The sequence below is a fragment of the Rhipicephalus microplus genome, unplaced genomic scaffold (genome assembly GCF_043290135.1).
Source record: "Rhipicephalus microplus isolate Deutch F79 unplaced genomic scaffold, USDA_Rmic scaffold_246, whole genome shotgun sequence".
NCBI classification, from domain to species: Eukaryota; Metazoa; Arthropoda; class Arachnida; order Ixodida; family Ixodidae; genus Rhipicephalus; species Rhipicephalus microplus.
Window position 1 is genome coordinate 75,001 of NW_027464817.1, and position 12,500 is coordinate 87,500.

At 60.7% G+C, this 12,500-nt stretch overlaps 1 non-coding gene across 1 annotated transcript; it reads right to left on the minus strand.

The window, feature by feature from the left end:
- Positions 1-1,493: 1,493 nt before the first annotated feature.
- Positions 1,494-3,308, minus strand: LOC142792835 (small subunit ribosomal RNA). Its single transcript, XR_012891246.1, has one exon. It is a non-coding gene; the product is annotated as a small subunit ribosomal RNA (ribosomal RNA).
- Between the last annotated feature and the right edge of the window lie 9,192 nt (positions 3,309-12,500).

The window sequence follows — 12,500 nt, forward strand, 5'->3', positions numbered from 1 at the left end:
CGTCGAAGCCGGTTCTCCAAGCCGGACCCGTAGGTATCGTTGTGTGCTCGCTCTCATTGGCCCGCCTAACCAGAAAATGCCTGCGGTACACCCATTTGGATAAGAGTGCACGCAGATGCGGGCCTCGACGGCTACACATTTCCTCGGGCGGCCGCCTCCCGGCCTCCGTGGAGCGCGGGATGCACGGTCCCATCGACAAGCCTCTCCCGTTTTTACCGTGGCGTCGCGGTTCACCACGGCAGGCGGGTCGGTCTCCTCCGCATAAAAAGGGGGACCCCCGCTTTTTGTTCCACGAAATCGCACAAGCTTTTTTCGCATCCACGGTTTGCCACCGCACACCAAAATGCCGATCCGGCTGCCTACTTTAGCCAACAGGTGGAGCCAGGCGCGCCGTACTTGCGCGGCACTTCCCACGTCCACCGAAGTCGGTGCCAAGGACCACTTTCGGCGCCGGAGCCGCGTACGAGCCTACTCGAGGCGGAAGAACGAAGCCAGCAAGGGCCTGGCCGCAAGTGCGTTCAATTGTCGGGACGTCCAAGTCCCTCGTTCTTCCGTGCTTCCTCTTTCGGCAAGTCGTTGCGGCACCTTCCCAAAGCGCGCAGACCCGCTAATCGCGACGAGCGCGACGTGGCCGTGCCGCCTTTCCCTCGGCAGCAAGCAAAACGCCTGGCAACGTCGACGCTCCCCTAACCGCGATCTCGCACCGTGTTTCGTGTGGCGAATTCAAAAGCCGGCCGGCGCTGCTGCAACCATTACGGTCGGTACGCATACGCCGCGGAGGGCGGGACGGTCATCGGAGCGTGCGGTTCCTCCATCGAGTACTGCGCACCTCGGCCGTCGCATCGCCGTGCCATGACCGGCCGCGCGTCAACGCGAACCGGTGCCAGCGAGATCCCTCGCCTGCAAGAACCGACCGGCAGCCTCCGTCACCCGAGGACGCGGAGGCGCTTGCCGCGGACGGCGGGACGGTATGCACTGGTGCACAGCGGACCCGTCACATCGCCAGTTCCTTGACCGACCGCCGACGCTTGTGCCGTTCCTCTCGTACTTGGCAGTCGCCGCGCGATTGTCGGGTCTCGTTCTTGCACGCTCGAACGGTCGGGAGGGCACTCGGCTGGCGTTTCGGGAACGCGCAGCCTCGCCTTCTACCGACGTAACCACGACTCGCCGTTCGCGCTCCGCCGCTCCTGTTTACAGTACTAGGCGGTCCCGCAGCGGTCGGGTCGCGCATTTCGAGCGCTTCGAGCCACGGTGCAGTGGCGGGTCGAAAGCCGACCTATGAGTGCGTTGCGCCGTTTGTACCCGCGTCCGCCACCTGGCCGACCGTCCAAGGTCGCGGTGTTGGCGTCCGCTGGGCGCAACAATTTGTCACGGGGTGCCGCTCCACATTCAGGCAGCCCCGTGGGGAAAAGCCGACCCCGCGTCCAAACGGGGTCAGCGGCAGAAAGTGTCGGGCGCAGACGCAGCTGAGGCGCTCACCCTTCACAATCCGTTAATGATCCTTCCGCAGGTTCACCTACGGAAACCTTGTTACGACTTTTACTTCCTCTAAATGATCAAGTTTGGTCATCTTTCCAACAGACCGGCGCAACCGAAAGGCCGCGCCGGACATCGGTCCGAAGACCTCACTAAATCATTCAATCGGTAGTAGCGACGGGCGGTGTGTACAAAGGGCAGGGACGTAATCAACGCGAGCTTATGACTCGCGCTTACTGGGAATTCCTCGTTCAAGGGGAACAATTGCAAGCCCCTATCCCAATCACGAAAGAAGTTCCACGGGTTACCCAGTCTTTTCAGACAGGGATAAAGACACGCTGCTTCCTTCAGTGTAGCGCGCGTGCGGCCCCGGACATCTAAGGGCATCACAGACCTGTTATTGCTCTGTTTCGTGCGGCTAGGAGCCGCTTGTCCCTCTAAGAAGGTTGTAAGGTGCTGGGAACCCCGCACCTATTTAATAGGCTAGAGTCTCGTTCGTTATCGGAATTAACCAGACAAATCGCTCCACCAACTAAGAACGGCCATGCACCACCATCCACCGAATCAAGAAAGAGCTCTCAATCTGTCAATCCTCCCAGTGTCCGGGCCGGGTAAGTTTTCCCGTGTTGAGTCAAATTAAGCCGCAGGCTCCACTCCTGGTGGTGCCCTTCCGTCAATTCCTTTAAGTTTCAGCTTTGCAACCATACTTCCCCCGGAACCCAAATACTTTGGTTTCCCGGAAGCTGCCCGCCGAGTCATTTGAGTAACTCAGGCGGATCGCTGGTTGGCATCGTTTATGGTCAGAACTAGGGCGGTATCTGATCGCCTTCGAACCTCTGACTTTCGTTCTTGATCAATGAAAACATTCTTGGCAAATGCTTTCGCAGTAGTTCGTCTTGCGACGGTCCAAGAATTTCACCTCTAGCGCCGCAATACGAATGCCCCCGTCCGTCCCTCTTAATCATTACCTCGTATTCCAAAAACCAACAGAACACAAACGAGGTCTTGTTCTATTATTCCATGCAAGTTTATTCAGGCGACTCGCCTGCGTTGAGCACTCTAATTTTTTCAAAGTAAAAGCACCGGCCATCTCGAGGCACACAATGAAGTGCACCAAGAAAGAACCGGCATGATGTTCAGTCCGAGCCGTCGCATCGGGTAGATGCACTACTCGTCTGGAACTGAGATCCAACTACGAGCTTTTTAACCGCAGCAGCTTTAGTATACGCTATTGGAGCTGGAATTACCGCGGCTGCTGGCACCAGACTTGCCCTCCAATTGATCCTCGTTAAAGGATTTAGAGTGTACTCATTTCAATTACGGGGCCTCAAAAGAGTCCCGTATTGTTATTTTTCGTCACTACCTCCCCGTGCCGGGAGTGGGTAATTTGCGCGCCTGCTGCCTTCCTTGGATGTGGTAGCCGTTTCTCAGGCTCCCTCTCCGGAATCGAACCCTGATTCTCCGTTACCCGTAACAACCATGGTAAGCAAGTAACCTACCATCGAAAGTTGATAAGGCAGACACTTGAAAGAAACGTCGCCGGCTCGTGGCCATGCGATCAGCACAAAGTTATCCAGAGTCACCACACAATACGGGCCGAAACCCGATCGATCTTGGTCTAATAAAAGCACCCGTTACCCAAAGGGCTCCAGGCTCACTGCATGTATTAGCTCTAGAATTGCCACAGTTATCCAAGTAGGAAGAAACGATCTAAGGAACCATAACTGATTTAATGAGCCATTCGCGGTTTCGCCTTATTTCGGCATGTACTTAGACATGCATGGCTTAATCTTTGAGACAAGCATATGATTACTGGCAGGATCAACCAGGTAATCGTTCGACTGCGCGTCCGTCCTCGCCTTCGGCGGGCCGGACGCAGTCTGTGTGCGGCGGAGGCCACCTTCAGGCGCCCCAACACGCTTATTTTGCACTCCGAGATGACGGCGTTCGAGCTCGCTACGGCACAACCTTCCCGAAAGACGAGTGGGAGCCGTGCGGCAAGAAGCACGTTCATGCTCGCTCTTTTTCGTTGCATCGACTCGGTCGCGCCGTGCGGGTTGCCCAAGCCCGCTGCACTGTCGGTGGACCGGCCGGAACTAGCAACGGAGCCGAGACTGCAAAGCCGCCAGACGACGGGTCACGCCCGCGTCTTCGGCGCTTTCGCATCTGAATCGCCCGAGGACGACACGGAACACACCTCGATATCGTGGTAAAACGGCACCGTCCGACAACCAGCCCCTAACGCATCAAGCGGATGAGGCTGCAGACGACTGCCGTGGATTCCCCTGGAGCAGACCCGAGGACACGCTTGACGAGGCCGAAGCCCGCCGCATATCAGACACCCGGTCGCTTTCGCGTACGCCGCTCACGAGAACCCCCACATAATAGCAGCGATAAGTACCCAGACCTCCTTGGGCACTAATACGAGCGTACTCGAGAAAATTTCACCGCGGGTGTGCCCCGAAACGTGTGGCACGTTGAGCGTGCCACAAGTCTACGTCGCTCTCAAACCCGCCGAGGTCGTAGAATTTGCGACCCTACTCACGAAATTCCCACCGAGGATACGGCCGCAAACGTACCGCACCTTGGGTAGGCCACGAGTTTGTGCAACACTACGCTGACGGCACAGCACCGAGGTCGTGCGCGCACGCACGGGAAAATTCCGCCGCGGTTTCTGCCGAAAACGTGAGGCACCACGACTCTCCGCAAGTTCGCGTCGACTGCGAAAGACCGAAGTCGTGAACGACGTGTCCGCTACTCGCCGCCGACACGCTGGACACCAAACGTACAACGACTCGACGGCGTCGTAGAGGCCCACGACGCGGTTTTCCTTAACGACGTCTCGGCGTGGCACCGACAGGTTAGAACGGCCGACCAACGTTCCCTGTCCGCCGTTCGGCTCAGTCGAAGGGCTCGGCGACTTCGGCAACGCTGCGAAGCCGCACGGTGACGCACGCCATGTCCCCATTTTTTTTTTTTTTCTTTCTGCGTCTGCCGGGGTGCCCCTATAATAGCAGCGATAAGCACCCAGACCGCCGTGGGTCGCTCGCCCCGGCTGACGTGGTTTTTCGTACTCCTGCGGCGGTCGCCGTCAAGCACGTCCAAATACGCTACTTTCGTGGGCGCATTCACGCTCTTTCGCTTCGCCGGAGTGCCAGCACTCACTCTGCCAAAAACGGCGAACATCCGAGCGGCGGTTCCCACTTTTGCGTCGGCGTCGCAAACCCCGCCCCGGCAGACGAGGTTTGCCGTACTCGTGCGACGGTGGCCGGCGGGCACGTCGAAAGACGCCGATATCGTGCGCGAATTGGCGCACCTTGGCTTCACCGGAGTGCCGCCACTGACTCCTCCAAAAACGGCGAAGATCCGAGCGGCGCTTCCCACTTTCGCATCGGCGTCCCGAACTCCGCCCCGGCTGACGCGGTTTACCGTACTCGTGCGACGGTCGCCGGCGAGCACGTGGAAAGACGCCGATATCGTGCCCGAATCGGCTCCGTTCGGCTTCGCCGGAGTGCCAGCACTGGCTCGGCGAAAGACGACGAACATCCGAGCGACGGTTCTCACTATTGCGTACGCGTCGCAAACCCCGCCCCGGCAGACGCACTTTGCCGTACTCGTGCGACGGTCGCCGGCGAGCACGTAGAAAGACGCCGATATCGTGCCGGAATCGGCCCCGTTTGGCTTCGCCGGAGTGCCAGCACTCACTCGGCCACAAACGGCGAACATCCGAGCGGCGGTTCCCACTTAGCCGTCGGCGTCCCGAACTCCGCCCCGGCAGACGCGGTTGCCGAGCTCGTGCGACTAGCGACCGCGAAGCCGTCTCGCGACGCCGCTTTCGTGCGCGGCTCCCACTGCGACCTGGGTCACCCGAGGTCGACGAGCAAGAAAGAATGTCGAAAAAAAATTTTTTTTTTTTTTGCGTCTGCCGGGGTGCCCCTATAATAGCAGCGATAAGCACCCAGACCGCCATGGGTCGCTCGCCCCGGCTGACGTGGTTTTTCGTTTTCCTGCGGTGGTCGTCGTCAAGCACGTCCAAACACGCCACTTTCGTGGGCGCATTCGCGCTCTTTCGCTTCGCCGGAGTGCCAGCACTCACTCTGCCAAAAACGGCGAACATCCTAGTGGCGGTTCCCACTTTTGCGTCGGCGTCGCCAACCCCGCCCCGGCATACGCGGTTTGCCGTACTCGTGCGGCGGTGGCCGGCGGGCACGTCGAAAGACACCGATATCGTGCGCGAGTCGATGCTTCTTGGTCTCGCAGGAGGGCCGCCACTCACTCCTGCAAAAACGGCGAAGATCCGAGCGGCGCTTCCCACTTTTTCGTCGGCATCGCAAACCTCGCCCCGGCAGACGCGCTTTGCCGTACTCGTGCGACGGTCGCCGGCGAGCACGTCGAAATACGCCGATATCGTGCCCGAATCGGCCCCGTTTCGCTTCGCCGGAGTGCCAGCACTCACTCGGCCAAAAACGGCGAACATCCGAGCAGCGGTACCCACTTAGCCGTCGGCATCCCGAACTCCGCGCCGGCTGACGCGGTTGCCGAGCTCGTGCGACTAGCGACCGCGAACGCGTCTCGCGACGCCGCTTTCGTGCGCGGCTCCCATTGCGACCTGGGTTACCCGAGCTCGACCAGCAAAAAAGAAGGTCGAAAAAAAATTTTTTTTTTCTGCGTCTGCCGGGGTGCCCCTATAATAGCAGCGATAAGCACCCAGACCGCCGTGGGTCGCTCGCCCCGGCTGACGTGGTTTTTCGTACTCCTGCAGCGGTCGCCGTCAAGCACGTCCAAATACGCCACTTTCGTGGGCGCTTTCGCGCTCTTTCGCGTCGCCGGTGTGCCAGCACTCACTCTGCCAAAAACGGCGAACATCCTAGTGGCGGTTCCCACTTTTGCGTCGGCGTCGCCAACCCCGCCCCGGCATACGCGGTTTGCCGTACTCGTGCGGCGGTGGCCGGCGGGCACGTCGAAAGACACCGATATCGTGCGCGAGTCGATGCTTCTTGGTCTCGCAGGAGGGCCGCCACTCACTCCTGCAAAAACGGCGAAGATCCGAGCGGCGCTTCCCACTTTTTCGTCGGCATCGCAAACCTCGCCCCGGCAGACGCGCTTTGCCGTACTCGTGCGACGGTCGCCGGCGAGCACGTCGAAATACGCCGATATCGTGCCCGAATCGGCCCCGTTTCGCTTCGCCGGAGTGCCAGCACTCACTCGGCCAAAAACGGCGAACATCCGAGCAGCGGTACCCACTTAGCCGTCGGCATCCCGAACTCCGCGCCGGCTGACGCGGTTGCCGAGCTCGTGCGACTAGCGACCGCGAACGCGTCTCGCGACGCCGCTTTCGTGCGCGGCTCCCATTGCGACCTGGGTTACCCGAGCTCGACCAGCAAAAAAGAAGGTCGAAAAAAAATTTTTTTTTTCTGCGTCTGCCGGGGTGCCCCTATAATAGCAGCGATAAGCACCCAGACCGCCGTGGGTCGCTCGCCCCGGCTGACGTGGTTTTTCGTACTCCTGCAGCGGTCGCCGTCAAGCACGTCCAAATACGCCACTTTCGTGGGCGCTTTCGCGCTCTTTCGCGTCGCCGGTGTGCCAGCACTCACTCTGCCAAAAACGGCCAACATCCGAGCGGCGGTTCCCACTTTTGCGTCGGCGTCGTAAACCCCGCCCCGGCAGACGCGGTTTGCCCTACTCGTTCGACGGTCGCCGGCGAGCGCGTCGAAAGACGCCGATATCGTGCGCTAATTGGCGCTCCTTGGCTTCTCCGGAGTGCCGCCACTCACTCCTCCAAAAACGGCGAAGATCCGAGCGGCGTTCTCCACTTTCGCATCGGCGTCCCGAACTCCGCCCGGGCTGACGCGGTTTACCGTACTCGTGCGACGGTCGCCGCCGGGCACGTCGAAAGACGCCGATATCGTGCCGTAATCGGCCCCGTTTGGCTTCGCCCGAGTGCCAGCACTCACTCGGCCAAAAACGGCGAACATCCGAGCAGCGTTTCCCACTTTCGCATCGGCGTCCCGAAGCCCGCCCCGGCAGACGCGGTTTGCCCTACTCGAGCGACGGTCGCCGGCGATCACGTCGAAAGGCGCCGAATTCGTGCACGAATCGATGCTTCTTGGTCTCGCAGGAGGGCCGCCACTCACTCCTGCAAAAACGGCGAAGATCCGAGTTGCGCTTCCCACTTTTTCGTCGGCGTCCCGAACTACGCCCCGGCTGACGCGGTTTACCGTACTCGTGCGACGGTCGCCGGCGGGCACTTCAAAATACGCCGATTTCGTGGGCGCATTCACGCTGTTTCGCTTCCCCGGAGTGCCAACACTCACTCTGCCGAAAGCGGCGATCATCCGAGCGGCGGTTCCCACTTTTGCGTCGGCTTCGCAAACGGCGCCCCGGCAGACGCGCTCGTGCGACGTACTCGTGCGACGGTCGCCGGCGAGCACGTCGAAAGACGCCGATATCGTGCTCGAATCGACCCCGTTTCGCTTCGCCGGAGTGCTGCCAGTCACGGCGCAGAAAACGGCGAACAAGTGTTTTTTTTTTTTTTCCTAGAATTTGTGTTATAGAAGGCACATTTGATATCGGACGATAATTTTCAACTTTATCACGCGCACCGATTTTCGTGTAGAGGTTTGCAAGTTTATGGGAATTTCTCCACTTGGAATAATGCGATTTAGTAGTACTACGAGAACTTCATGGATGTACTCAAGGGTACGGGGCAAGTCAGTTACGTCAACACCTGCAGATTTTTTACACTTCAAACTGAAAATTGTTGGTTGTGAGTCCTCGTGTGATATTAAAGGCCGATTCGCTAACACATAGAACAAAGAAAGAAAGGAAGAAAAAACGCCCGCGCTCGCTCAAGAAACCTGGGTTCGCAACAAGTGGCAACAACAAGCAACCGAGCGAGTGCGCCAAAACCCGTGGCGGCCGAACAAACGCGAAGTCCCAACCGCGTCAGCCGGGGCGGCACGGGACAGGAAAAATCACTTCAGCCGGGGCGGCGGGGCACCGAATAAACCTCGTCACCTCGTCGCAGGATAAAAGAGGAAACAAAAAGTCTAAACAGCGTCTGCTGGAGCGAATGCGTAATAAAACAACAACAACAACAAAAAAAAAACACCCGCGCTCAAGAAGTCTGCAATCCTCACAAAAGGCGACTGTGACCGAGCAGCGTCAGCCGGGGCCGTGCGGAAACGGAAAAACCGCGACTACCGGGGCGTCGAGGCACCGAAAAATCCACTTCAGCCGCGGCGAAAAAAAAAAAACAAAAAGAAAGACGGAGGGGGGGGGGGGAACCACGTCTGCCGGGGCGAAGGAAAAAAAAAAACGCGTCTGCCGGGGCGAGCCCGGGTGCGGCACCACCGGGAAAACTGTGGCAAACAGACATGGCGATCGAGTGAGTGGGCCGCCAGCCAGGCTCAGCCAAAAAGTGCAAAGTCCGAACTGCGTCAGCCGGGGCGGCAAAAACCGCGTCAGCCGGGGCGGCGCAAAAAACCGCGTCTGCCGGGGCGGCACGAAACCGCGTCAGCCGGGGCGGGGCGAAAACTGCGTCAGCCGGGGCGAAAAGAAAAAAAAAAAACGCGTCTGCCGGGGCAAGCCCGGGTGCGGCACCACCGGGAAAACTGTGGCAAACAGACATGGCGATCGAGTGAGTGGGCCGCCAGCCAGGCACAGCCGAAAAGTGCAAAGTCCGAACCGTGTCAGCCGGGGCGACGCAAAAACCGCGTCAGCCGGGGCGGCGCGAAAACCGCGTCAGCCGGGGCGGCACGAAACCGCGTCAGCCGGGGCGGCGCGAAAACTGCGTCAGCCGGGGCGGCGCGAAAACCTCGTCAGCCGGGGCGAGCGAAAAGGGGGGGGGGGAACCACGTCTGCCGGGGCGAAAGAAAAAAAAAACGCGTCTGCCGGGGCGAGCCCGGGTGCGGCACCACCGGGAAGACTGTGGCAAACAGACATGGCGATCGAGTGAGTGGGCCGCCAGCCAGGCTCAGCCCAAAAAGTGCCAAGTCCGAACTGCGTCAGCCGGGGCGGCAAAAACCGCGTCAGCCGGGGCGGCGCGAAAACCGCGTCTGCCGGGGCGGCGCGAAAACTGCGTCAGCCGGGGCGAGCCCGGGTGCGGCACCACCGGGAAAACTGTGGCTAACAGACATGGCGATCGAGTGAGTGGGCCACCAGCCAGGCTCAGCCAAAAAGTGCCAAGTCCGAACTGCGTCAGCCGGGGCGGCAAAAACCGCGTCAGCCGGGGCGGCGCAAAAAAACCGCGTCTGCCGGGGCGGCACGAAACCGCGTCAGCCGGGGCGGCGCGAAAACTGCGTCAGCCGGGGCGAAAGAAAAAAAAAAACGCGTCTGCCGGGGCGAGCCCGGGTGCGGCACCACCGGGAAAACTGTGGCAAACAGACATGGCGATCGAGTGAGTGGGCCGCCAGCCAGGCACAGCCGAAAAGTGCTAAGTCCGAACTGCGTCTGCCGGGGCGGCACGAAACCGCGTCAGCCGGGGCGGCGCGAAAACCGCGTCTGCCGGGGCGGCACGAAACCGCGTCAGCCGGGGCGGCGCGAAAACTGCGTCAGCCGGGGCGAGCCCGGGTGCGGCACCACCGGGAAAACTGTGGCAAACAGACATGGCGATCGAGTGAGTGGGCCGCCAGCCAGGCACAGCCGAAAAGTGCTAAGTCCGAACTGCGTCTGCCGGGGCGGCACGAAACCGCGTCAGCCGGGGCGGCGCGAAAACCGCGTCTGCCGGGGCGGCACGAAACCGCGTCAGCCGGGGCGGCGCGAAAACTGCGTCAGCCGGGGCGAGCCCGGGTGCGGCACCACCGGGAAAACTGTGGCAAACAGACATGGCGATCGAGTGAGTGGGCCGCCAGCCAGGCACAGCCGAAAAGTGCTAAGTCCGAACTGCGTCAGCCGGGGCGGCAAAAACCGCGTCAGCCGGGGCGGCGCAAAAAACCGCGTCTGCCGGGGCGGCACGAAACCGCGTCAGCCGGGGCGGCGCGAAAACTGCGTCAGCCGGGGCGAAAGAAAAAAAAAACGCGTCTGCCGGGGCGAGCCCGGGTGCGGCACCACCGGGAAAACTGTGGCAAACAGACATGGCGATCGAGTGAGTGGGCCGCCAGCCAGGCACAGCCGAAAAGTGCTAAGTCCGAACTGCGTCTGCCGGGGCGGCACGAAACCGCGTCAGCCGGGGCGGCGCGAAAACCGCGTCTGCCGGGGCGGCACGAAACCGCGTCAGCCGGGGCGGCGCGAAAACTGCGTCAGCCGGGGCGAGCCCGGGTGCGGCACCACCGGGAAAACTGTGGCAAACAGACATGGCGATCGAGTGAGTGGGCCGCCAGCCAGGCACAGCCGAAAAGTGCTAAGTCCGAACTGCGTCTGCCGGGGCGGCACGAAACCGCGTCAGCCGGGGCGGCGCGAAAACCGCGTCTGCCGGGGCGGCACGAAACCGCGTCAGCCGGGGCGGCGCGAAAACTGCGTCAGCCGGGGCGAGCCCGGGTGCGGCACCACCGGGAAAACTGTGGCAAACAGACATGGCGATCGAGTGAGTGGGCCGCCAGCCAGGCACAGCCGAAAAGTGCTAAGTCCGAACTGCGTCTGCCGGGGCGGCACGAAACCGCGTCAGCCGGGGCGGCGCGAAAACCGCGTCTGCCGGGGCGGCACGAAACCGCGTCAGCCGGGGCGGCGCGAAAACTGCGTCAGCCGGGGCGAGCCCGGGTGCGGCACCACCGGGAAAACTGTGGCAAACAGACATGGCGATCGAGTGAGTGGGCCGCCAGCCAGGCACAGCCGAAAAGTGCTAAGTCCGAACTGCGTCAGCCGGGGCGGCAAAAACCGCGTCAGCCGGGGCGGCGCAAAAACCGCGTCTGCCGGGGCGAAATAAAAAAAAAAACAAAGAAAAAAGCCCGCGCTTAATCAAAAGAAAACAAAGAAAAAAGCTTGCGCTTAATCAAAAGAAAACAAACAAAAAAAGTTCGCGCTTAAGCCTGGCGGTGGAACCACCGGGGCAAACAGACCTGGCGATCGAGTGAGTGGGCCGCCAGCCGGGGTGAGCCAAAAAGTGCAAAGTCCGAACCGCGTCAGCCGGGGCGACGCAAAAACCGCGTCAGCCGGGGCGGCGCGAAAACCGCGTCAGCCGGGGCGGCGCGAAAACCGCGTCAGCCGGGGCGGCGCAAAAACCGCGTCAGCCGGGGCGGCGCAAAAACTGCGTCAGCCGGGGCGGCACGGAAAAACGAAAACCGCGTCAGCCGGGGCGACATCAAAATGAGGAAAAAAAAAAAAAACTGCCTTAGGACACCTGCGTACACTTTCATGCGTTTGGGCATATCTCTCTGTAACACGCGCGCCCCTCGTTACGCGCGGCACTCTGTTTTCTCCGACACCCATATTTCGGCGGCATGTGGCACGCGCGCCCGTCCCTACGCACGGCACACCGCAGTGCTTTCTCGATATTTTTCTTTTCCTCCAACACCGTCATCTATAGGCTTTTAGTGACCTGTTGCTCGTGGCACAAGTTCGCTAGCTCTGACACCTCTTGCATGCGCACCGTTTTTGCGCACGGTGCTATGCCGCAAAGCACGGCAGTCGCATGCGTTTCTCTCAGGCACCTCTTTTTTGACACAACGCTGTGGTGCTTAGAAACACACGCGCCGCTTTTGCGCACAGAACTCCACCGTACAGCACGGTAGTCACGTTTGTTCCACACGAACAGCAGTGTGCATCGTGCTACGACACTTTGAAAGCTTTTTCTTCCGAGTCTCGACCGCGCTGTTCCTTTCGTACTTGGCGCGATTTTGGGACCAGCTTTGTTTTAAACCCCTACTGCGCGCCGTTCCTTTCGTACTTGGCGCGGTTCAGGGTTTGTTTCGAGCCCTTAGCCGCGCTGTTCCCTCCGTACTTGGCGCGGTTTAGGGTCGAGCTTTGTCTCGAGCCCTCTCCGCGCCGTTCCTTCCGTACTTGGCGCGGTTTAGGGTTTGTTTCGAGCCCTTAGCCGCGCTGTTCCCTCCGTACTTGGCGCGGTTTAGGGTTTGTTTCGAGCCCTTAGC